Source organism: Zea mays, chromosome 4 (assembly GCF_902167145.1).
Source record: "Zea mays cultivar B73 chromosome 4, Zm-B73-REFERENCE-NAM-5.0, whole genome shotgun sequence".
In the NCBI taxonomy this organism is placed as follows: domain Eukaryota; kingdom Viridiplantae; phylum Streptophyta; class Magnoliopsida; order Poales; family Poaceae; genus Zea; species Zea mays.
In genome coordinates this window covers 80,110,068-80,136,714 of record NC_050099.1, presented here as the reverse complement: position 1 = coordinate 80,136,714, position 26,647 = coordinate 80,110,068, and positions in this window count along the sequence as shown.

Below are 26,647 nucleotides of genomic sequence, written 5' to 3'. Positions count from 1 at the left end.
CATTATGGACAGATTGACCAAGACAACTCATTTCTTGCCGGTACACACCACCCACAGGACGGAGAAGTATGCAGAAATCTACATTGACCAGATAGTTTGCTTGCATGGAATACCAAAGACTATAGTATCGGACAGAGGAGCACCATTCGTGGGACGATTTTGGGAGCAACTACAGGAATCACTTGGGACCCATGTAATAAGAAGCTCAGCATATCATCCTCAAACAGATGGCCAGACAGAAAGGGTAAATCAGGTTTTGGAAGACATGTTGAGAGCATGTGTGCTACACTATGGAAAGGATTGGGACAAGTGTCTTTCCTTGGCAGAGTTCTTTTATAATAACATCTACCAGTCCAGTTTGAAGATGGCACCTTTTGAAGCCTTGTATGGAAGAAGGTGTAGGACCCTGCTAAATTGGTCTCAAGCAGGAGAAAGGGAAATTTTTGGACCAGACTTGGTACTTGAAGCAGAGGAAAAGGTCAGAGTTATTAAGAATAACCTAGAAGCTGCCCAGGCCAGGCAAAAGAGCTATCATGACAAGAGAAGGAAGCCTCTACAGTTTGAAATGGGAGATCATGTTTATCTTAAGGTGTCACCCACCAAAGGTGTCCAGAGATTTGGAATCAAGGGCAAGTTAGCTCCTCGCTACATTGGACCCTATGAGATCAAGGAAACTTGTGGACCTGTAGCATATCAATTGAAGTTTCCACCCCACATGTCAGTTGTTCATGATGTGTTCCATGTATCTCAGCTACGGAAATGTGTCCGCTTACCCACTGAAGTATTACCTGAACCAGAAATTGAGATAGAACCAGACTTGTCTTATCAAGAGCACCCCGTCAAGGTATTGGATCAGAAGGAGAGATCAACGCGGGCAAGGTCGATCAGAATGTATAAGGTTTAGTGGAGTCACCATTCAGTAGAAGAAGCTACATGGGAGACTGAGGATTTTCTACGCTCTCGCTTCCCCGACTTTCTGCCCAAGGGAGTCGGTACGTAACCTAAAACCCCACCCCCACCTGCCCTTTGAATCTAAGTATAAGAAAAACTTAGATACTAAAAGGGTAGTAAGCTCAAGAAATGACTTAAAAAGGACTTCCTTCTGAAGTCGCAAAGAGAATGACATTCGAAGAGCAGTTAACTAGAGAACTTGGATAAAAGAAGGAGCAACCCACCAACGCACCTTCATGGCGCCCCTCCAAAGGGCACTACCTAAAATCTCGAGGCGAGATTCCTTTAAGGGGGGAGGGCTGTAACACCCCAGGTGTTAATTAGGGTTTTCACTCAAGACCACACAAGTAAGCCCATCATCACAGGTGACTTAAGTTGGGAAAAGTACACCAAAGTTGGAGCTCAAGATCCTAAGTAAGTGCAACCCATCTTAGAAGTCATACCTTGGCTTGTTATGCACATATAATGGGGAGAATTGCCCAAACCCTAATTCAAACCCCTTTTGGACAAGTGGAGCACTAGAAGTAAGCATAAACAAAAGGGTATGAAAACCACATGATCATGACTTGGGCCAATTATAAAAGATGTAGTACACTTGATACCCCACAAATGATAGTAAGAAAGTGACCCCAAAAAGAATTCAGAAAAACCCCAAAAGGTTCACCTAAGGGTTAAGCACAAAAGAAAAATCAGAATTCTTCTAAGTCCAAAACCACCCCCTTTTCAAAGATCAAACTTGTTCACCTTGATCCCAAACTTAAAACCATTTGGCCCCATTGACAAAGTGGCACCAAAATACCTCTAGAACACCCTGAAGAAGTTTGAACCCAACCCTAAATCGTTTGACACGACTTGGCACAAGTTTTGTCTCGGTTTGGACAGCTAGGACAGAGACAACTTCCCACCCTCATATCTCTCTTACCCGACCACATCTCCCCTTGGAACTCACATGACCTAGGTAGCCCTAGGTGCAGGGAAGAAATCTCTCATAGGTCTTAGGGCAAGATTCGCACGTTTTGGCTGCTCAGCAGAGGGTAGAACACGAACAGAAGCAAAGAGCCATGTGTTCGACGCGCTCTGAGCTCGCCAGAGCACGCCCCCGCGCGCCCCCGCGTGCCCCGCGTCGCGCCAAAGCCGAGCCGACGCTGTTGCCCGTGCCCGCACCTATAAAGCCCCCATAGATGTCGACCATACTCCTCCGCGCACGCTCGACCTCACCGGAGCCAGAGATCACCGGCGTTGCCCTGCAGACAGCATGCCCGCGGCCACCCGACTCCCCGCCACCATAGACCGGCCAGCAGAGCCCTTCCCAACCACGCCCGACCCTCGGAAAAGACTGTGCATGCCTCGGTGAAGCTCCCCGAGCAAGGAATCGGACTTTGCCTCGCCGGAGAAGCCAGTCCACGGTCGCCGGACTTCACCCGACCGTCGGTGAACGTAGACCGGGTAAGCCTCTACCCCATTTTTCGATTCCTTGCGCACATAGCCTCTACGTCATCCCGTGGAGCTCATCGTGCCATTCAATTGAACTAGATCGCCGTGGTTAAGCCGGAACACCCGCCGCCGACGAGATCACCCGCCTGCGCACGTGGACCGGTCGATTCCGGCCACCATCGTCCTTGAGCCGTACCTCGCTGTGACCGCCAGGACCTCCCGAAGCCAACCCCGCCCCTCGCCAGACCTCTCTCACCGCCGGTAAGCCGCGCCGCCCTTTTCCTTTCTGCGGGTACTGTTTGCATAAGGGGAGGGACCTCGGGGAAGAAGAAGGAAAGGCCAGGGGGTTTTGTGCGCTGTCAGTGACTCAAGGGAATAGTGGCGCAGGGGTAGAAATGAGTGGGTTGATTTAGAAAGAACCCAGGGTCTTCGATGCAAAGTAGTTTTCCAGGAAACCTTTTAAAATATTCTGATTTAAATCCAAACAGAACTTGAAAAATTCATAACTTCAGTTTGGTTTACCCAAATCGAGTCAAACTAATTTTGCCAGATCCTAAATAATGTAAACCACTTAGGAAAAATATAAAACCCCTAAGTGTTGCAGAAAACTTTAAAGTTTTGATTTAAATGATTAACTGGTCAAAAGCTAAAAGAAATAAGGAAAAATAGTTTCACTATTTGACTGGGGTTGAGAAAATTTAGAGAGGTACTTAATCAATTTCTAACCTGTTTAAAAATAATAAACCCTTATGTACACCCCATTAAGATAGGATTTATCATTTAAAACACTTTTTGCTTAAAGTTAGAGAAAATATCAAAGGTAGTTTAAATAAAGAACCAGGGAGCACCCACATTTTTGTTAGTCTACTTATTCAGTGTAGTTCACTAGAAAAACCTATTATACCCTTGTTTAGTATAGAAGAAATGAGATACCTTTTATTTTAGGAAAACAAGGAAAACTTAGAAAAACCCTAGAAAAATAACCCCAAGGAGGAAACACTCCAAACCTTGCGGTAACTTATGTTTTGTTATTAAGAACATAGGAAAAATATGAAATCTGTTGTTTGACATTTTTCAAATAACAAGATAGTAGTAAGTTCCTTTTTAGCATTAAACATTAGAAAATCACAACTAAATAACCACCAAATATCCTTCTGTGATTTTTGGCACAGAAACATGTTATTACTTTTAGATACCAGCAAAAATAACCCTTAGGACAGAACCCACCCCTAGTTAAGGGTTGTAGTGCAAAGTGGCCCCTTTGCCCCAACTTTTGTTATTTTTGTCGAGGGCATATTTTAATTATTCTGGACCTCAAATTTATAGAACAGCCTGCAGTGACAACTAGTAACCCACTGTAATTTTTATAGAATTTTTGGAAAAGGTTAAACCACTGATGTAGTTCAAACCCACACTAGAATTCATAAATAGAAAATGAAAAAGGGAAATTAATAATGGAGATTAATGTCATCATAACCCAACCAGCAAAACCCCTTAAATGCCTACTAAAACATCTAAGGGAAATCCAAGCTTCAATCCACTATGCTTATCCCTAGGCAAAACCCAAACCTAAAGTTGATAAGCATAAACCACTGTAATACCCACTTTGTAAGAAAAGTCTAAGAATAGAAATTATACTACTTTGCATCTATATGTGTCACCCATGTTTATCATTTCATGTGAACACATTACTTACACAAATACATAATTAACAAGAAATACCCGAAGATAAATCATTGCATCATGCTGAATTTTCTTTTGTGTGCACATTGTGACAAAATAAAATAATAAATGTGGTAAGAAATATATTAAAATCCAAAGTGGAATTTAAAATCCAAAAAAAAGAATTGTAGAAGTTAGAAAAGAGAAGAAAATAAGAATTTTGTGGATAAAAATAAGTAAATAAAAATATATCATTCCTCCACTTGGAGCTTGAATTTGTATACTTGATGCAATGGTGAAATTCAAATTCAAAATAGTTAGGAATAAAATAAAACAAAGGAAAAGAAAAAAGAAAACCCAACTCAGCCGCATGGGCCGGATTTCAAGCAACTGGCCCATCAGAGAATACCCTTTGCGCAGCCCATTCTCGCCCGCACCCTCTCCGTCATTTCACTCGCACGTGGGCCCTGCTCTCCAGCTCCCCCTTGCGCACCGTTGTGCCATCTTCCAGTCGCGGTTCGGTGGGCCCGGGACGTCAGTTCCGTCCTCAACGGATTGCCGCGCATGGCGGGCACGACGTCGGCGCAAATCACGCACCTGCCTCGCGATTGACCACGGGGTTAAATGCCGGATGCTAGCCACCACCTCACGCACCTCCCCTGACCCTATTCACCTGATCGAGAGCTGTTATTCGGGAGTGAGAGAAAGGGCAGAGCGCAGCGAAGAGGTGTAGCGTCGCCGCGGGACGGAGGGCTTCAACTCCGGCGGGTGAACATCGGTGTGAGTCACTACCTGCATTCTTTCGTTCTCCTATGCATGCCGCGAACCTCGGAGCTTGAGATTAGGGGTATAGACAGACCGGGCATTGTGCCCAACATGGCCACCGCCGTTGGACCGCCTGGCACAGCGATTTGTCTTCGTCGTGGTTCGGTTGCGTGTTCGACAACCTGGGAGTTCAACGGGGCTAGCGACCGGAGTTCTCCTGCCAGGTCGTGGATGCACCAGATAGCCGGTCATGGTGGGAGATGGACATGGCGCAGTCGGCCGGACCTGGTGTCGGGGGGGAAGAACTGGCGCCGCCACGCCCTGTCGCTTGGGTGGAATCTCGGGAGGAAGAAAGGATTCATGCCGTCCATCTGTTGATCGATGGCTCAGATTTGGCGTCACGTGCCCTTTGCCCAATAGAACTGCGACCATGGATCTGTGATCCGATGATTACCAACGCGTCTGGGTATTTCAAATCTGTGCCGTAGGAAATCGATCCAAGGGTCGGATTCTGCTACTTCAGCGTGATTTAATCTGCGCGCTTGGCGTCTAATCCAGCGGCCAGCAGAGCTCCATACCCCTTCGGCTGCGCGATTTACACTTGAACCCCTCTGTTTATACGAAATAGAACCCGCCGTCCATTAGTCTCTATGCACTGTGTCTCTGGATTTTTACCCCGAGCCCCCCTGCTGTTCTCAGATTTTGAGGCCCAGTCCAGTGACAGGTTAAAACGAATAAATGAATTAGAAAATGTATTTTTAATACAAAAATAAGTGCTGAATCTTCAATAATTCATAGAAAATTCATACTTGCTCCAAATTAATCCATTTCACTTCCTATAATTTTGTAATTTTATTCTTTAGCACTTAGTGTCTCTGTTTTATCATGACAACAGTAAGAAAATTAATTCCACACTTAATCCTATTTAAAGCACATAAAACCTTTGAAAATGCATAACTTAAAATCTATAACTCCAAAAATTATGATTCCTGTTCCTAGAATTTTATTTTATTATGTAGAATATCTCTGTGTATTTTGTTTACATGCTTGGTGTAATGTTAATTTTCCCCGTATCCTGTGCTTGTTTGTATTGTGGCGAGTAGAAGAGCCCGTTGCTAAGGATCCTGGTGAGCAGCAGGTTGAAGTAGCTGAGCAGGAGCTCATTGAAGGCAAGTTGTGCCCTTGATCACTTACTTTTCCCAGCCATGTTCTTATTAATTTTAATGATCTGCATAGGTTAATTTTGATGGGAGCCTTTATGTTACCCCAGTTTTGATTACCTCTATACCTTGTTCACCCCTGAAATATTTTTGGGTAGTACTTGCTATTGCTTTATGTGGATTGGGTATGGAGTTACACTACACATGATTATTCTGTTATTATCTTGTTATTATTACTGTTCATGTTAAGATCATTAAATTAATGGGAACATGGAGCGACCACCCGGGAAAACAGTGCTACCACAAGGGTATAATGGGACGCCCTTGGCTGATTAACTAGGAAAGCTAGTGGAGGTCTTCCTTACCCGAAAGGGGCAAGGGCAGTAGGGGAATGGTCAGTGTAGGGAGGTCCTTGGGTTGATTTTGCTGCGATGGCGGTCAGGCAAGAACCCTGCACTGGAGCTTCCTATAAACTGTAGCGGGATTTCCGAAGCTAGTGGAACTTTGTAAAGGCCTCGTAGTGTTACCCTGCCTCGCCTCCTCGGTAGAGGTGTATGGGATTGGCCATCTCTTGGCAGATGGGTAACATGACTTGTGGGTAAAGATGCGCAACCTCTGCAGAGTGTAAAACTAGTATACTAGCCGTGCTCACGGTCATGAGCGGCTCGGACCCTCACATGATTAATTATGGAACTTAAATTTAATTTGACATTTGCATCGCATTTGGGATTATTTTACTATTATTTTATTTATTATTATTAAGGTTTGGTATTTTACTTACACTTAGTAATTGCTAATAAAATTTTGACCAACTTATAAAAGCAATGCTCAGCTTCAGCCTTTATTCCATTGATCAGCCTTACACTTCATGAACTCCCCACCTTTGGTGAGTTCATGCCACATTATTCCCCACGACTTGTTGAGATATGAACGTATGTGAGCTCACTCTTGCTGTCTCACACCCCCCCACAGGAGAAGAACAGGTGGTCGAAGAGGAGCCGCCTAACACTGAGGCGTTCGACTTGATCTAGGTGGCGTTTCTCAGTCGACATTGGCGCCGACGATCCTTAGTTCGTTTTACATTTATTCCTTTATTTTGTAATAAGTCTTCCGCTATGTAATAATTACTCTGATGTTTTATGACATTTATCTCTATACACTCTGTTATTATATATGTTGTCTTCTTGGCGCATGTATGAGATGCACCCGGCTTTGTTCCTTAAAACCGGGTGTTACAGAAGTGGTATCAGAGGAAATGTTGACTGTAGGACGAAACCTAGATAGAATGGACAAACCCTTACCTACTTATCTCATTCTGATTCATTCTACACTTACCTTACTCTGACTCTTTCTACACTTATCTTGATCCTGTCTCACCTTCTACTGTTCCACTCTGATCATTCTTACCTTTTCTACTCCAAGACAAGACGGATTTCACACCTTGGAATCCCTACCCCTATGACATTCTTAAGAGTTAGGGAAGCCTAAGACAAAATTAAAACTATTTTCTCTATTTAAAAAAATGTTGGTTGATTGTGCTAATGATCAATGCCTGATTTGCTTCTTTGATTGATTGAAATAGTATAGACGGGCATCTTAGCATGTACCACCATAAGGTAATGTATTAGCTTTAGTGGATAACACACTAATCTACTTAGCTAATAAATCCCCCGCAGTAACATTTCTCATAATTACTCGCCTTGTCTACAATTCTTCCTTTCTTACCCTGTATTTCTAACTCAGATGAACTACCCCTATAGTGTTAGAAGAGAGCACTATAGACGTGATCCTTGGTATGTCATGGTTAAGAAAGGCAAAGACAGTTTATACACAGTGCTAAGGGAACCATAGAACTCACCAGTTCCAAAGGAGAAAGATTTGAAGTTGGAATTGCAGTAACTACCGCCACCAGACTAGCGGCATTCTTAGTAGATGGGAAGTTTGTTGGTGACAACATCCGGGTGGTTAGAGATTTTCCGGATGTCTTTCCAGAGGAGTTACCAGGGATGCCACCTGATAGAGAAGTTGAGTTTGTTATTGATCTCCTACCTGGAACCGCCCCTATTTCTAAACGGCCATATAGGATGTCCGTAGAGGAGTTGAAGGAACTTAAGAAGCAGTTAACTGAGTTACAAGAGGCGGGGTACATTCGTCCGAGTTCCTCACCTTGGGGAGCGTCGGTTCTGTTTGTACAGAAGAAGGATGGATCACAAAGAATGTACCTGGATTATAGGTCCCTTAACGATGTCACTGCGAAGAACAAGAGTCCATTACCCCGCATTGAGGATTTGATCAGATGAGAGATGCAAGGGTACTCTCAAAGATTGATCTCCGATCGGGTTATCACCAAATGAAGATTAGGCCATCGGATATTCCCAAGACGGATTTCTCAACCCGATATGGTTTATATGAGTTCGCTGTTATGTCATTTGGATTAACCAATGCACCAGCTTATTTCATGAATTTGATGAATAAGGTGTTTATGGAGTATTTGGACAGATTTGTCGTGGTGTTCATCGACGATATCCTTATCTATTCTAAGAATGAGAGTGATCATGAACAACATCTAAGGTTGGCGCTACAGAAGCTGCGAGATAATCAACTTTATGCTAAGTTCAGCAAGTGTGAGTTTTGGATTGACAAGGTGCCATTCCTTGGACATATTATTTCTAATGGAGGAATTTCAGTGGATCCTGCTAAAGTCAAGGAGATACTGGCGTGGAGCATACCCACTACAGTTACAGAGATTTGGAGTTTCTTGGGACTTGCAGGATACTATCGGAGATTTATTGAAGGATTTTCTAAGATTGCTGAATCTATCACCTCACTTCTTGAGAAGGGAAGAGAATTCAAGTGGGATGAGAAGTGCCAAGAAAGCTTTGATCAATTGAAAGAGAGACTAATGTCGCCACCGGTATTGGTTATGCCAGATCTACAGAAGGGAATTGACATTTATTGTGATGCATGTGGCTAAAGACTTGGATGTGTGCTCATGCAAGAAGGACATGTGATTGCCTTTGCATCTCGTCAGTTGCGGAAGCATGAATTGAACTACCCCACTCATGACTTGGAATTGGCTGCAGTTGTGCATGCACTTAGGATTTGGAGACACTACATCATGGGAACTAAGTGCCAAGTATACACGGATCATAAGAGTTTGAAGTACATATTCACTCAGAAGGATCTCAACCTTAGGCAACGCCGTTGGTTGGAGCTCATTAAGGATTATGATTTGGAGATTCACTATCACCCAGGCAAGGCGAATTTGGTTGCAGATGCCTTGAGTCGTAAGGAGCATGTTCACTCCGCTTTCGTTGTCCAACTACCTGATGAATTAGTAAAAGATTTTGAGAGGCTCAACCTGGGAATTGTTACACATACGGAAGGAGTCACCATTGAATTGGAACCTACCTTGGAACAAGAAATTCGTAAAGGTCAGATTGGTGATGCTAAGATTCAGGAGATCAAGGGTCTGATAACAGAGGGTAGAGGCCCGGAATTCACAGAGGATGAGCAAGGAACGATATGGTTCAAGAATCGGATTTGTGTTCCCGATATTGATAGTCTTCGGGAAACCATATTGAAGGAAGCACATGACTCAATTTATTCTATCCATCCTGGAAGTACTAAGATGTATCAGGATTTGAAGCAAAAGTATTGGTGGTATGGATTGAAGAGAGATGTGGCTGCACATGTGGCTATGTGCGATGTGTGTCAAAGAGTTACGGCTGGACATCGAAGACTAGCTAGACTATTATACCCGTTAAAGATACCCAACTGGTAGTGGAAAGAGATTGGTATGGATTTCATTACTGGATTGCCTCGCACCTCGAAAGGATATGATTCTATATGGGTTATTATGGATAGATTGACCAAAGTGGCTCATTTCATTCCGGTCAAGACTACTTATAAGGGATCTCAATTGGAAGAGTATATATGGCTTGGATTGTGTCTCTACACGGAGTACTGAAGAAGATCATTTTGGATAGAGGATCACAGTTTACGTCTCGATGTTGGAAGAAGTTGCACGAGTTCTTGGATACCAGATTGAATTTTAGTTTGGCTTACCATCCACAGACTGATGGGCAGACTGAGAGGACTAACCAGGTACTGGAAGATATGTTAAGAGCTTGTGCCCTTAAGCATGGTGGTAGTTGGGATAAGAGTTTGCCTTATGCTGAGTTCTCCTATAATAATAGCTACCAGGCCAGTTTGAAGATGTCACCGTTTGAGGCTTTATATGGCAGAAAGTGCAGGACTCCATTGTATTGGGATCAAACTGGTGAAAGGCAGTTATTTGGACCTAAGATTATACAGGAAGCAGAAGAACAAGTTCAACAAATAAGGGAGAATTTGAGAACTGCACAATCCAGGCAGAAAAGTTATGCTGATACCCGGAGAAGACTGCTTGAGTTTAAAGAGGGAGATTATGTCTACTTGAAGGTGTCACCACTCCGGGGTATGAGAAGATTCAAAATCAAAGGAAAGTTATCCCCTCGCTTTATTGGACCCTTCTTAATCTTAAAGCGAGTGGGAGAGGTTGCATACCAATTGGAGTTACCGGATCATCTTGTGGAGGTTCATGATGTATTTCATGTATCTCAGCTGAAGAAATGTCTCAGGGTACCTGAAGAACAATTACCAATGGGGGACCTTAGTGTTCAAGAGGATCTAACTTATACTGAGTACCCCATCAAGATTTTGGATACTTTGAATCGAGTTACAAGGAATAAGGTTATAAAGATGTGCAAAGTTCAATGGAGTCACCACGGTGAAGATGAAGCAACTTGGGAAAGAGAAGAAGAGCTTCGCATAGATTTTCCCCACCTTTTCCCTAGATCTTCTTAAATCTCGAGGACGAGATTATTTTTAAGGGGGGTAGGATTTGTAATACCCACTTTGTAAGAAAAGTCTAAGAAGAGAAATTATACTACTTTGCATCTATATGTGTCACCCATGTTTATCATTTCATGTGAACACATTACTTACACAAATACATAATTAACAAGAAATACCCGAAGATAAATCATTGCATCATGCTGAATTTTCTTTTGTGTGCACATTGTGACAAAATAAAATAATAAATGTGGTAAGAAATATATTAAAATCCAAAGTGGAATTTAAAATCCAAAAAAAAAGAATTGTAGAAGTTAGAAAAGAGAAGAAAATAAGAATTTTGTGGATAAAAATAAGTAAATAAAAATATATCATTCCTCCACTTGGAGCTTGAATTTGTATACTTGATGCAATGGTGAAATTCAAATTCAAAATAGTTAGGAATAAAATAAAACAAAGGAAAAGAAAAAAGAAAACCCAACTCAGCCGCATGGGCCGGATTTCAAGCAACTGGCCCATCAGAGAATACCCTTTGCGCAGCCCATTCTCGCCCGCACCCTCTCCGTCATTTCACTCGCACGTGGGCCCTGCTCTCCAGCTCCCCCTTGCGCACCGTTGTGCCATCTTCCAGTCGCGGTTCGGTGGGCCCGGGACGTCAGTTCCGTCCTCAACGGATTGCCGCGCATGGCGGGCACGACGTCGGCGTAAATCACGCACCTGCCTCGCGATTGACCACGGGGTTAAATGCCGGATGCTAGCCACCACCTCACGCACCTCCCCTGACCCTATTCACCTGATCGAGAGCTGTTATTCGGGAGTGAGAGAAAGGGCAGAGCGCAGCGAAGAGGTGTAGCGTCGCCGCGGGACGGAGGGCTTCAACTCCGGCGGGTGAACATCGGTGTGAGTCACTACCTGCATTCTTTCGTTCTCCTATGCATGCCGCGAACCTCGGAGCTTGAGATTAGGGGTATAGACAGACCGGGCATTGTGCCCAACATGGCCACCGCCGTTGGACCGCCTGGCACAGCGATTTGTCTTCGTCGTGGTTCGGTTGCGTGTTCGACAACCTGGGAGTTCAACGGGGCTAGCGACCGGAGTTCTCCTGCCAGGTCGTGGATGCACCAGATAGCCGGTCATGGTGGGAGATGGACATGGCGCAGTCAGCCGGACCTGGTGTCGGGGGGGAAGAACTGGCGCCGCCACGCCCTGTCGCTTGGGTGGAATCTCGGGAGGAAGAAAGGATTCATGCCGTCCATCTGTTGATCGATGGCTCAGATTTGGCGTCACGTGCCCTTTGCCCAATAGAACTGCGACCATGGATCTGTGATCCGATGATTACCAACGCGTCTGGGTATTTCAAATCTGTGCCGTAGGAAATCGATCCAAGGGTCGGATTCTGCTACTTCAGCGTGATTTAATCTGCGCGCTTGGCGTCTAATCCAGCGGCCAGCAGAGCTCCATACCCCTTCGGCTGCGCGATTTACACTTGAACCCCTCTGTTTATACGAAATAGAACCCGCCGTCCATTAGTCTCTATGCACTGTGTCTCTGGATTTTTACCCCGAGCCCCCCTGCTGTTCTCAGATTTTGAGGCCCAGTCCAGTGACAGGTTAAAACGAATAAATGAATTAGAAAATGTATTTTTAATACAAAAATAAGTGCTGAATCTTCAATAATTCATAGAAAATTCATACTTGCTCCAAATTAATCCATTTCACTTCCTATAATTTTGTAATTTTATTCTTTAGCACTTAGTGTCTCTGTTTTATCATGACAACAGTAAGAAAATTAATTCCACACTTAATCCTATTTAAAGCACATAAAACCTTTGAAAATGCATAACTTAAAATCTATAACTCCAAAAATTATGATTCCTGTTCCTAGAATTTTATTTTATTATGTAGAATATCTCTGTGTATTTTGTTTACATGCTTGGTGTAATGTTAATTTTCCCCGTATCCTGTGCTTGTTTGTATTGTGGCGAGTAGAAGAGCCCGTTGCTAAGGATCCTGGTGAGCAGCAGGTTGAAGTAGCTGAGCAGGAGCTCATTGAAGGCAAGTTGTGCCCTTGATCACTTACTTTTCCCAGCCATGTTCTTATTAATTTTAATGATCTGCATAGGTTAATTTTGATGGGAGCCTTTATGTTACCCCAGTTTTGATTACCTCTATACCTTGTTCACCCCTGAAATATTTTTGGGTAGTACTTGCTATTGCTTTATGTGGATTGGGTATGGAGTTACACTACACATGATTATTCTGTTATTATCTTGTTATTATTACTGTTCATGTTAAGATCATTAAATTAATGGGAACATGGAGCGACCACCCGGGAAAACAGTGCTACCACAAGGGTATAATGGGACGCCCTTGGCTGATTAACTAGGAAAGCTAGTGGAGGTCTTCCTTACCCGAAAGGGGCAAGGGCAGTAGGGGAGTGGTCAGTGTAGGGAGGTCCTTGGGTTGATTTTGCTGCGATGGCGGTCAGGCAAGAACCCTGCACTGGAGCTTCCTATAAACTGTAGCGGGATTTCCGAAGCTAGTGGAACTTTGTAAAGGCCTCGTAGTGTTACCCTGCCTCGCCTCCTCGGTAGAGGTGTATGGGATTGGCCATCTCTTGGCAGATGGGTAACATGACTTGTGGGTAAAGATGTGCAACCTCTGTAGAGTGTAAAACTAGTATACTAGCCGTGCTCACGGTCATGAGCGGCTCGGACCCTCACATGATTAATTATGGAACTTAAATTTAATTTGACATTTGCATCGCATTTGGGATTATTTTACTATTATTTTATTTATTATTATTAAGGTTTGGTATTTTACTTACACTTAGTAATTGCTAATAAAATTTTGACCAACTTATAAAAGCAATGCTCAGCTTCAGCCTTTATTCCATTGATCAGCCTTACACTTCATGAACTCCCCACCTTTGGTGAGTTCATGCCACATTATTCCCCACGACTTGTTGAGCTATGAACGTATGTGAGCTCACTCTTGCTGTCTCACACCCCCCCACAGGAGAAGAACAGGTGGTCGAAGAGGAGCCGCCTAACACTGAGGCGTTCGACTTGATCTAGGTGGCGTTTCTTAGTCGACATTGGCGCCGACGATCCTTAGTTCGTTTTACATTTATTCCTTTATTTTGTAATAAGTCTTCCGCTATGTAATAATTACTCTGATGTTTTATGACATTTATCTCTATACACTCTGTTATTATATATGTTGTCTTCTTGGCGCATGTATGAGATGCACCCGGCTTTGTTCCTTAAAACCGGGTGTTACAACCACTAAGAGCCACGTATAACCAAGAAACCCTAAGTTACTAACTAGCTTAGTTTTCTTTCACTTAGCATAATGTTTACTGAATCATGCATAATCATGGCATACATATTCTCATTCATTGCATTCGATAGATTGCAACCTCGCTGACGGAGAGTACGTCCTCGTGCCGGAGCAAGGAGTTGCTCAGGAGGTAGCCCCGGATCCAGCACCAGAGCCTGCCCCAGAGGATCTGCCTGCCCCAGCTTTGGAAGGCAAGCCCCAGTTTTATGCATAACCTGTTCTATATGATATTTTACTACACTTAATGATTGTAGGTTTGTATTGTGCACTTAAGTGTAAGAGTTGATTGAAACCCTAGTTGCATGAACTCAGGAATCCTTTTGTGATGGATACTAGTATGCTAGGTCGAGTAGCTGCTTTATTAATTAGGGATCTCGGTAGAAGTCGAGTGATTTTTCTAGCTCTCGCGCGAGGTCAGGAACTGGTTGTACCCACTTTCATATCACAATGATGTTGGTTTGTGGACAACAATCCATGGGGATTGGTTGTCTACGAGATGAAAAAAATTGAATAAGGATTAAGGTGTGGTACCGTGTGTCAAGCGTTTGAACGTACTAAACACATGCCGAGAAATATGGTAAATCGGTAAACCTAGTACCTGAGTGAACCTGCCCGCAGATTGCCCTCCTCACGCGACCTGAGACGTGGTCTCCCATTCCGGTTATGGTGGGTACAAGTGCGGTCACTGCACGACGGCAGTCGGGGCCAGTGAGGCATTGTACGCCAAGGCGGTGAGCCCCTTTCTGTTGCCAGGGAATCGATGGGGACGGTTGATGTGTGTGGGGACGGAGTGCCTCGCCACGTCGTGTGTTTAGGTTTACCTTGCAAGGTTTAAAAACTCGATTCGAATCGTCTGCTTCTCGCAGCTAATGAGACTGCTTGATCCATGCTGCTACATTGAGTAACAAGTGGACATGTGATGACTTGGCAAAAGTTGTTGATTGCTAAATGTTTGATACCATGTATGATTAGATAGGTATACATTTAGTCTTAAGAGAGTCACACTAAAACTTGACAAAGCTATAACTTGATTTATGAACTCAGCTAGTGCTTTTGGCAACCAAATCCCCCAGCCAAACAGATGCATGTCTAGAGGTAGAGGAGTAGACTCCTCACAACGGGTAAGTCTAGCTGAGTATTAGTATACTCAGCCTTGCTTGTGGCATAATTTTACAGGTTCTCTGGAGGACATGGTTGCTGGAGTGACTTGGCCGTCCATCTTGCCACCGGGTTGGACTGTCGAGTGGGACCCTGCCTCGGCTGAGGAGGAGCATGAGGAGTGATGGGACAGGCTTCCTCATCTCTCTGTTTATTTACCGTTAGTTTTATTCCGCTGCACTTCAAACAATGATGACTACTTTTGCTAAAACTCCGATGATGATGTAATAAGTTTAATACTCCTTAATGTATGGTTTTATGCTTTATTGTATTTGCTTTATGACTCACCATCGAGTGAGATTGTGGTACTTGATCCTGTCAGTGGCCTCGTCGGACTAGATCCGAGGGATTGACGGGTTATTCCCATTTAAGTGTGGTCTAGCCTCTAAGGCGGGACTTAGGCACTTAAGTTGGAATAATTCGGGCAGTTCCGCCACATAAAAGAAGCATAGAAGTCCAAGACTCAAGAACAAAAGAAGCTCAAGGAAACAACGAAGAAATCCATGAAGTGGGCAGTCAGCCAGCGCAATGGTGTGGCACCGGACCGTGAACAGTAACTTGTCCGGTGTGCACTAGACTGTCCGGTGGGACATCGGGCAGTCTGCGCAAAGAGGCCCACAACAGGCGCTCCTTAGGATGTAGCACCGGACTGTCCAGTGTGCACCAAACAGTCTGGGTAACGATCGGATCCAACGGTCGACAACTACAGACTCCAACGGTCGGTTGACGTGGCAGGGCACTGGATGGTGAACAATGCATGTCTAGTGTGCACCGGACTATCCGGTGCGCCCGTCGACAGAAAGTTGCTGCTTCTGTCCAATGGCTATAATTGTGGGGGGAGGTTATAAATACCCTCAAACTGGCCATTTCAAGGTGTGGGATCCCAAGCAACATACCAAGGCATATTATAGACATTTCCAAGTGCTCAAACACTCAAGTGCTTAATAGAATCACTCGGTGATTAGCGTATGTGCTTTGCGAAGTGCTTAGGTTAGTTAGATCACATTACCACTTGCTCTAGGTGAATCCTAGTTAGTTGAGTGAGTTTAGAAAAACCACACAACCCCTCGGCTCTTGCGCGAGCCGTTGTAATTGTACCGAGTGGGCAGAGAATCTTGCGAGACCGTGACAACAGTGTTTGTGTCACAGCCACCACTATGTGCCGGAGGGAACGAGGCCCACGGCGTTTCGACCGGAAGCTCGATAGTGTAGACGATGGGGAGTGTCCGAGAGGAGCCAGAAGCGAAGCACCACTTGAGCATGGAGAAGGCCTGTGACTCTCTACGGAGTTACTCGACCGAGGTGCTTGGCCCTCATGTGGGCTTCCCTTTGCATAGGGGCACCAACGAGGATTAGTCTGGACCTTGCGTGGTTCTGGATACCTTGGTAAAAATATCGATGTCATCCACGAGAGTTTGCATCTCTACCTAGCTCTTTACCTTTCGCATTTACATTAAGTATTTAAGTTTCAATCTTGTCTTTGTGGTTAGATTATTTAGATTGAAACTTAGCCTTTGCGGTAGAGATAGCAACACTTAGACAAAACCTAGTTTGCACATTCTATATTATTTATTTGCATAGGTTTTGCTCTAGGGATTTATTTGTGGCCAAGTTTAGAGAGATTTTTAGAAATCCTAATTTACCCCCTCTTAGGCGTCATCGTTTCCTACAAGGACTTCTAAAACTTTGCTAATCTAGGCCACTAGGGATGGAAATGGGTACCCAAAACCCAAAATGGATGGGTTTTCACCCCATTAGGGTACGAGTTTGGGTCAATTTTCATATCCATGGTTTGTTACTGGGCATAAATCTATACCCAGTAGGTTCATGGGTACGGTTTTGTTCCTACAGTACCCAAACACGTGAACCTGTTGGTCTTTTAAACCCGGCCGAACATAGTGAATATTGTCATTTTATTTTATAAACTAACATCAAACTTGTTATCTCCCCATTTACTTCCCAATTTTTATCAAATGGTGAATGCATAAGTAGTTGGTGACAGTGTTGCTTGCTTGCTATTATAGTTTTTACTAGCGTTATATCTGTGGTGGATGGATATTATAGTGCAAGGTCACTTCATTGTACAACTTATTATTTTTATTTCATTCTCTCTACTAATAATTTTTATACCAAATTATGAACTCGTTGTTCATCACTTAAATTCTGGACCATGGTCTCATTAATCATTACGATACTTATTGATTATGAGAAGAACTAGCATATTGGTGATGAAACCCACGGGTAACCCTTGGGTACCCGCTAGCCCAAAGGATACAGGTTTGGGCAAAATTTCAAACCAGTCATGGGTATAAGTTTTTTAATGGGTATAGATATTTTTCATGGGTACGGGTTTGAGATGGCAAAACTTGGCGGGTTTGTACCTGTTGCCATCCCTAAGGTCACAAATAAATCCCTATAACAAAACCTATGCAAATATGTAAACTAGAATATGTGAACTAGGTTTTGTCTAAGTGTTGCTATCTCTACCGCAAAAGGAGTTTTGCAACCTAAGTTCCAATCCTAACAATTCTAAACTAGGAATAGAGAGAAAGGAACTTAAGTACTTGAATGTAAATGCGGAAGCTAAAGAGCAAAGGCAGAGATGCAAACTCCAGTGGACGCCGTCAGTATTTTTACTTAGGCATTCGGAACCATGCAAGGTCTCGACTAATCCTCGTTGGTGCCCCTATGCAAAGGGTAGCCCACGTGAGGGCCAAGCACCACAGACGAGTAACTCCATAGAGAGCCATGAGCCTTCTCCACGCGTAAAGTGGTGCTCCACTTCTGGCTCCTGTCGGATGCTCCCCACCGTCTTCACTATCGAGCTTCCCACCGAAATGTTGCATGCCTCGTTCCCTCCGGTATACGGTGGCGCCCGTATCACAAACGTAGTTGATATAGTCTCGCAAGACTCTCACCAACTTGGTACAATTACAACGGCTCATGCAAGAGCCAAGGGGTTATGTGGGTTTTCTAAACTCACTCAACTAAATAGGGATCACCTAGAGCAAGTGCAATATCGGTCTAACTAACCTAAGCACATCGCAAAGCACCTATGCTAATCACCGAGTGATTCTATTAAGCACTTGAGTGTTTGAGCACTTGGAGATGTGTATAACCTTCCTTGGTATGTTGCTTGGGATCCACACCTTCAAATGGGTAGTTGGGTGAAGTATATATAGGCCCCAACTCAAAATAGCTTCTCAAAGAAAAGTTGCTGCTCTCGGTGTCACACCGGACCGTCCGGTGCAACTAGTTGTTGCGGGTAGTTGTTGGATATAGCCGTTGGTGCGCTGCAGCCTTCACACCGGACTGTCTGGTGGCTCTCCCTCCAGGTGCCACCAGAAACTAGTCATTGGTGACTAGCCGTTGGTGCACCAGACACTTCACGATGTGGCACCGGACTGTCCGATGAGCCACCGGACTATCCAATGAGCCAACGGACTGTTCGTCTCGGGAGGACAAAGCGTCCACTTGTGGTTACATTTTCTCCATTTCTTGGACTTCGCTTGATACTTGTAGATCTTCAATAATGGTCTTCATAATGTCTTATTTTGAGGTGTTGCATCCTCAGAGCCTAAGTCCAAAACATATTTGCATCATGTGAACTAGAAAACACAATCACTTGGAAATCATTAGTTCACAAGTTATGTTGTTCATCAAACACCAAAATCCCTTAATCAAATGGGTCGAGATCCATTTTCCTTACACAAACCAAATGAATCCTATTTTAAACCATTCTTGTTCAGACAACATGAATTTTTGTTGCTATTTGGTTAAACAAAAAATTATAAATCATATCTTGAGTTGTCATTTTGATTCTGCTAGTTGATTGCAATTCTAAATTTCTTGTGAAAAAATAAAATTCCTAAAATATATCAACAGGAGGTGTCGGAGATCTAAAACTATACCCACGGGTACTCGATGCCCGCCTGATACCAGACGGGTATGGGCACAGGTGCAAAAGTTTACCTGTAGGTATAGTCATGGACGAGTATGAGTAATCCCCACAGGTATGGTCGCAGACGGGTATTTACTTTACCTGATTCAAACTCGACCCGTTACCATCCCTTGACGCTCGGCATGGCCCCAACGATTGACAATAAACATACGAGGAGGCACATGAGGCCCCTGTGGTTGTAGTTGCATGTAGGAGGCGTGTCGCAGCCCCACTGCACATGCGACCTAGTGGACGTGTGTGGGACAAATCAACAAGTTATGCCAATATGAGATGCCCATGTGAGGAGGGTTTGGATTGAAAAGTTTATCAACATAAAAACCCACTTTTCTAAGTTGATGGATCTAATCGAAAACTCCTCATAATTTAATGGATCTCTGATGCATTAAACTCAATTAATACAAAGAGAGGTTGGCTTGATAAAAAAATGAGTCTATATGTATAAAAATAATTGAGTATGAATTGTTTTTAGAGTTTAATGAGTATGACCTAGCGTATTAAGCAAAGACTGCAAGTATCACTTCAGGTGGGTTACACTTCTCCATCTAAAATATACAACAAACCACTCTACCCTTCATTGTGAAAAGGAACACCCTACTTTGTAATATTAACCCATTACACTTGGTTCAACATCTCCTTGTGATCCTCCAACATTGCTTTCACCTTGTAGGGACCTTGGCATCTAAGAAGGGAGTTTGAATTAGGCAACTCAATGTCTAGATCTTAGAGTGGCTTCTAATTTCAACCTAGTCAAAACTTATGCAAGGAACAATCTATCCAAATGTATAGCTAAGATTTTGCTAAGTGTGTTGCTATTTCTAATGGAAAAGAGTTATGCAACCTAGGTTCCAATCATATAAATTGCCTACCAACCAAGCTAGAAATGTAAAGCACATAACCAAGGTATATAATATAAATATGTAAGATAAAAGGCGATAGAGATGCAAACCTTAGTCGTTGACTTTGGTGTTTTTATAAAGGTGTAAAGAAGCTCCTCGCTTCTTCCTAGTCCCCATTAGAGCCTCTTGCAAGGATTCCCTTGCAACGTCCAAGCTCTAGATCAGTTACCTCCATGGATAGACTCAAGCCTTCCCCATAAGTAAATGTATATTAAAGATGTCTTCTTTTGGGCGCTCATAGCCATCTTCACTTTCGAGCTTATAGCCAAACTATCACATGCCTCATTCCCTCCTATAAATGATGGTGGGCAAACTACAAATGTGATTTTGTGTGGTCTTGTAGGACTAGAAGCCCTTCTATTGTACAACAATGGTGCACACAAGCACCGAGTTGTGAGGGGGTATGCATACCTCACTAATACATAAGCCTAGACCAAGAGCAAGTACTAAAAAAGTGGTTTAACTAACTTAAGCACTTTGCAAAAGCACTAACATTAATCACCAAGTGTGTCGCTTAGCAGTTTGGTGGCTACAACAACTAGAGATGAGACTCAATTCACACAAGTTCCTTTAGCTGCACACCCTTGAAATATTTGGCCAAAGGTGATGAGGACATGGTGTCAATGTATACGATAATTGGGTACTAGTCAAAAATTTCGAAAGAATAATAACAAGACAACATGGTCAAATTGTTACGCCCTTCTCCTCTCTGAAGGTGATGAAGGGGAGAAGGGTAATTTTGTGTTAAAACACTTGAGTAATCACTTGATCATTTATGAAAGTGTGCAACATATGATGAAGTAAGCACTTGTTGACGATTAGATAGTTTTGAACAAGTGTCAAGTAGACAACACACAAATAGCTTTGGATACCGGACAATAAAGAGAATAAACCTATAGAAAAACTTCGACATCATTGTACCTTTAGAGACTCTTTGGATGCGAATATGCTATAGGCGTAGGGTTTCCTAATTATTTTCTTATCAAGAAATTATCAGAGAAATTACATTTTCATCAACATAATGATTACCTCTTTGGACCAAGGATTGTCATGTCGTGTTAGGGGAAGTAGGCGCAACAAGTGCCTAATGTTGACACTTTGGCTTCTAGGCTGCAGTCCATAGCATATGACAACTAACCTTATAGAATAGGACAAGGATAAAAATGGAGCACAAGGGACATGTTAAGCTGAGGCGTGAGCCTATTAAGCTGTAGTAAGGCCACTTATCCCTAAAATATATGTAATCCTCCCCTCATGTCCGATTGCTCCTAGGACTCAACCATCAAGGTGCTTGCCGACCCTAGGGATGTGTGGTCTCAAGTCCAAAGTTCTTAGAAGCCAATCCATGTGTCGGTGTTTAGAGTCCGACCACACACCCAGGGTTACCCCTTGCTGTGCTTTTGGGTAGGATGGTGCTGTTGACTGTAGCTCAATGGTTCGTGCTGGACGCATGAGAGAGGGACATGCAATTTTCTGCAGGTTCGGGCCGCTTGGAGAGGCGTAATACCCTACTTCCTGGGGTGGATCTTTATGTGGTGGGTTACAGGTGAAGTCTCCTGAATGGAGAAAAGCTAATGAGATAGGTAGATGTACGATGGAAATAATGGAGTACCCCTAGGCCTTATATACTCAACCGTGGGGCACTCCTTGCGTACATGAGGATCACATGTCTCCTAAATAATAATGAACCGACTGAACTGATCTTCCTACAATCTTGCCGACTTAGGTCCAACCGGTGTCGTGTTACGCGAAGCGGTGCCTGTTGCCTGACTCATTTTCAGATGGCTTGAATTGCTTATTGTATTCTTGCGACTGTTCGGTGAGCGGGGTAGAAAGTGGACGGTCACTCCTGGCCCCTATAAATAGCTTGCTTGCCCCGGCTGTTCTCTTCACCCGTTCTCCGATCATCTGCTTTCTTCTTCTTCGTTTTCCTTCCCTTTCCAACCAACCATGGGTAGAGGCAGGAGGGGTAGTGGCTGGCCTCGCCTCGCTGATGGCAAGCGCAAGCACGCTCCGAGCCCTCCCTCGGAGGACTTTGGCGACTCCGAGTACTCGGAGGAGACCTCCTCCGAGGCTGATCGTTCCCCTGCTCCGGCTTCTCCCCCGGCGTCATCCGAGGACTCGGATGACTCCATGGGGCTGTCCACCGCAGCCCAGGCGTATTGGCGCTCCATCGAGCGCGTCGGGCTCGGTGGGTCGGATGAGTCGGGGCCCTCCTCGGACGAGACAGACTCATCCGAGGAGTGGAGTGGCGGCGATGGTGACGACGAGGGCGACGGCAGCAGCAGAGGCGACGGCGACGGGAGCAGCGGCAGCAAGGGCAACGACGGCGAGGGTGATGGTGACGGTAGCAACGGCGACGACAAGGGCGACAACGATGGCAGCAGCGGCGATGGCGAGGGCGACGGTGACAACGATAGGGGAAACAGCAGCAAGGGCGACGGCAACAACGACAGCGGCAATGGTGACGGCAGCAGGGGCAACGACGGCAGTGGCGATGGTGACGAAGGCAGCAGCGGCAAGGGCGACAGCAGCGGCAAGGGCGACGGCGGCAGCAGCAAGGCCAGTGGTATAATGCCACTGGTTTAAATATTAGTATAGATAGTAGTGGTAGCAGTAGAATAAGGTAGAGTTAGTTAGCAGCGTACTGTAGTGTAAGTAGTAATGTAATGTAATGTAATGTAATATAGTGGCAAGGGTAGAAGAAGTTGACTCATAATGAGTCAGCTTCGAGTTTGTATTACTCCCCCTATTATGAATCAAGGATGAAGTTGCTCCAGATAATGACTGTTGTTTGCTTTTCATTTGTGCGCTTGAAAGTTTGTCCGGACGCTTGAGAGTGATGGCATTTTAGAGGTAATGCCTGAGTGACAATTGCGGTTTTTACTTTTCCGAGTGGTGATCTGGCACTTTAGAGGTAATGCCTGACCTAAGGAGCCCATATATACTCATGCCAATGTGCCTTTTTGAGTTCCAAGCCCTAACTTCACTTTTTCCTCTGCTGCTTCTCCGCTTTTCTGAATTCCTGAGCCCGTTCGTTCCACTCGAGAGATTGCGATGGCTCCCAAGCGGAAGAGACAGAACATTGTTGCTCCGATCATTCTGCCCATCGATCCCAACAGCCAGCTTCCGTTCGTTGGTAATCACATGTCCATCATCTCTGAATCAGATCTTTTTCACCTTGTTGAGACTGGGGTTTTGCCGCCAAAAGAACTCTGTTCTTGGCGGATCTGGCGTGGGGTCACTGTTCTGACAGAGAACACCCACGAATCCGTTGTTTATGTGTCGTTCCTCATCCGCGGACTTGCTCTTCCCATTTCTCCTTTTTTCCGTGGTCTCCTTGATTTCTATGATTTAAATCTGACACACTTAAACCCTAACTCCATTCTTCAAGTCGCCATTTTCGTACACCTTTGCGAGGCTTTTCTTGGAATTCTTCCCCATTTCGGACTCTGGAGGTACCTTTATCACTGTCGGTACGGCATGGCTGGAGGGCAGCATCAGCTCGTCGGCGGTGCAAGTTTGGAACTTCGTCGGGGGAGGAATGTGGAATATCTCAACATTCCCCTCAAGGGCAGCATTAAGGGATGGCGCCTAGAGTGGTTCACCATGGAGAATCACAACAAATCCCTCTCCCCTTGATCAGGAAGGCAGCCCAATGTTCGCACGCCCAGCTGGGTGGAGTACCCTACTTACTCAGAAGCAGCCGAAGAAAGGTGTTGCTTGCTGAAATTTGCTCACTGAAGGACAGCGGTCTGACTGCTGAGGCCATGGTTGCTGACTTTGTCTTCAAGAATATTCAACCTTTGAAGGATAGAGTTTACCCTGCTTACTTGTATACTAGCATCAATGATTCTACCTGGGTCACAAACAGGCATATTCCCAATGAGGACCTGTTAAGTCGACTGGATATGATACTGAGGGGCAGGGTCTCAAATACTGGTGCTCTCTTAGCTTACTCTGCATGGAACCTACCTCCGAATAGTCCCTTCTCTGATTTTGTCTCCAATCCTCCTGCTCGAGATGGTAGCCCGAGCCATAGAGTGCGGCCCTCCCCAGAGGACATTGAGGCCTTGATTGCTCCCCTTCAAAATCTTCCTAAGGCTGAGAAACAAACTCACTTCGAGATGCCATCCAGCACTGATGATGCTAAGATGGACGTTGTACTTAGCCTGCTGGCAGGGGAATCATCTAACTCTACCCGCACTGAACCGATGGCAATTGATACTGGGCAAGAGTTTGATGAGGATGAGGAAATCCAAAAACCTGAAGGTGCCCGCTAGAAGCGTTCACACCGCGTGAACCACCCAGCTGCACCTGTCGAGGAGAAGAAGAAGAAAAGGCGACTCCGGCGATTGTCATGCCTGGAACAAGACGCTGGCCCTTCTACATTATTCCTTGGTGATGGCCCAACGAGCGTCGTCCCCGAGTACAATGCTGAAGGTTGTGATGATGCTCAGGCTGCTGGCGGTGTGCTTGATGAGGAAGAAGAGGAGGAAGAAGAAGAAGAAATTCCGTTGATCCGCAAGAATAGCCATCACTATAGGGGCAATGACGGGGGCAACGACATTCCCTCGCAAGCCTTGTCAGCACTCGTCAGCCTTCAAGGGTTGTCAATATCAGATTTTGACTAAGCGCTGCAGGAGGTCGTCCCCGAAGACATTCTATCAAAGCCTCTTGAGGCTGACAATCCAACTATCTGTTCAGAGGTCCCAGATGGTGGTCTTCTGCTACATGATTCTGCTGGGCAAGAGGTAACCCGGGTTGTTTCTCGTGCCTCTTCGACCTTAGAAGGTTGTCTTCCTTGTGAAAATGCTGATCCGAGTCATCCAGCTCCTATGGACGTGGCTGAGGGATCTTCAGCCCTAGAGGTGGTTGCTGCGGAAGGCCCAGCCCCCGAGGGTGGTGCTGGTAGCGACCTAGCCCACGAGGGTGTTGGGGTGGGCTCCCTCTCTGCTGCTTCTATGCACGTCCACGTTGGATCGCCCCTAGTCTGGTCCGAGGAGGCTGCGATGACGCACCTTTCTACGGCTCTCGCTGGTCTTGTCACTTTAGAAGCCAGTGAACCAGACGCCAGGAGCCTGCCGCCTACTGATGGGGCCGAAGTTCCCCCAATTCATGCCCTTGATATTATTCCTGCTGATCTCCCCTCGTCGAGCAATGCACCAACTCTTCCTGCTTTGGGTCTTTCCTATTCCTTTCCAATCTTCAGGTGAGTCAACTTTTGCTTTTTACTGTTCTTACTGGCAAACTAGCTTTTTTTGCTTATCTGTCCATGATCATAGGATTTTATTGGCGGTGTATCTACCCAACTGAGATCTTGCAGTGCTCCTGTCCCCGATCAAGCTTCATCTCTGATGCAGTGGAACCCTCTGCTGCTCCAAAAAAAATAGATGACCTGAAGGCGTCAAATATTGGTTAGTGAGCCCACAGTTTCCTTATTCGCTTTCATTACTCAGTTTATTCTAAGTCATGCGCTCTTCTTCTGTTGCTTTATCAGATTTGGCTTGGCGGTTATCTGACATTGAAGAAAAGTATTCTCAGAGACAGGCCGACTTAATCTAGACTTCTGCTTTCCTGGACAGTGCTCGTTCCCTGAACTCCTCTCTGAATGCACAACTCGATTCCGAGAAGATGGCACATAAGGTAAACTTCCTTGGCTGCTCCTACTTTGCTCTCCTTGATTCAATGTTTAGTGATGTTCTTGCTTGCAGAAAGAAAAACAAGCACTTGTTGCTTCCCATGACAATTTGAATAAGTTGTATCGTGATGCTAATAACTCCATGACCATCCTGGAGAGGAGCCATCGCTTCACCATGTATGACTTAGAGCATCATCGCAATGAGCTACATGCATCTCAGGATGAAGTCTCTTGACTCGGCAAGTTGTTGTCCACCAAGGATTCCACCATCAGGGAGCTGCGTGCTTCCAAGAAGCTTGTCACGCAGGAGCTAGAGGCCGCCCAACTCGCTATCAAGACCTTGGAGAGTAATTGTGTCATCTTGAAGGCTCAGCGCGATAGGGCCATGGATAAAGTCGTTCGCGCTGGGCGGATCCTGATAAGGAGACTCGATGTCGTGGTGCCTGATGATATTGTTGCTGATGTTAGGACTGTGACAGAACCTCCCAAGTCATTAGGCCCACTTACAGTTGTCCTTGTCCAACGGACCTCAGACAACCTTGTAGGTGCCCCTGAATCACTTGACAAGTTCGGTATATGTTTTTCTTACCTTTCCCAAGAGCGTTTCACTCGTCACGCAGACATTACAAGCATCGGAGTTACGAGAATGCGGAAGCAATTACATTAACTTACCTTTATTTTAAAAGTAAGACAAAGTTATATATTACAGACCAGGATATAACCTATGAGTGCAGAGTAATATTATTACACACCAAGGGAGGCAAAACCCCTCCCGATAAGTTTTTAAACAAAAGTTCTTATGGAGGATCTTTTTCTCCCGCAGCTTTACTCCTGGTGTTCTT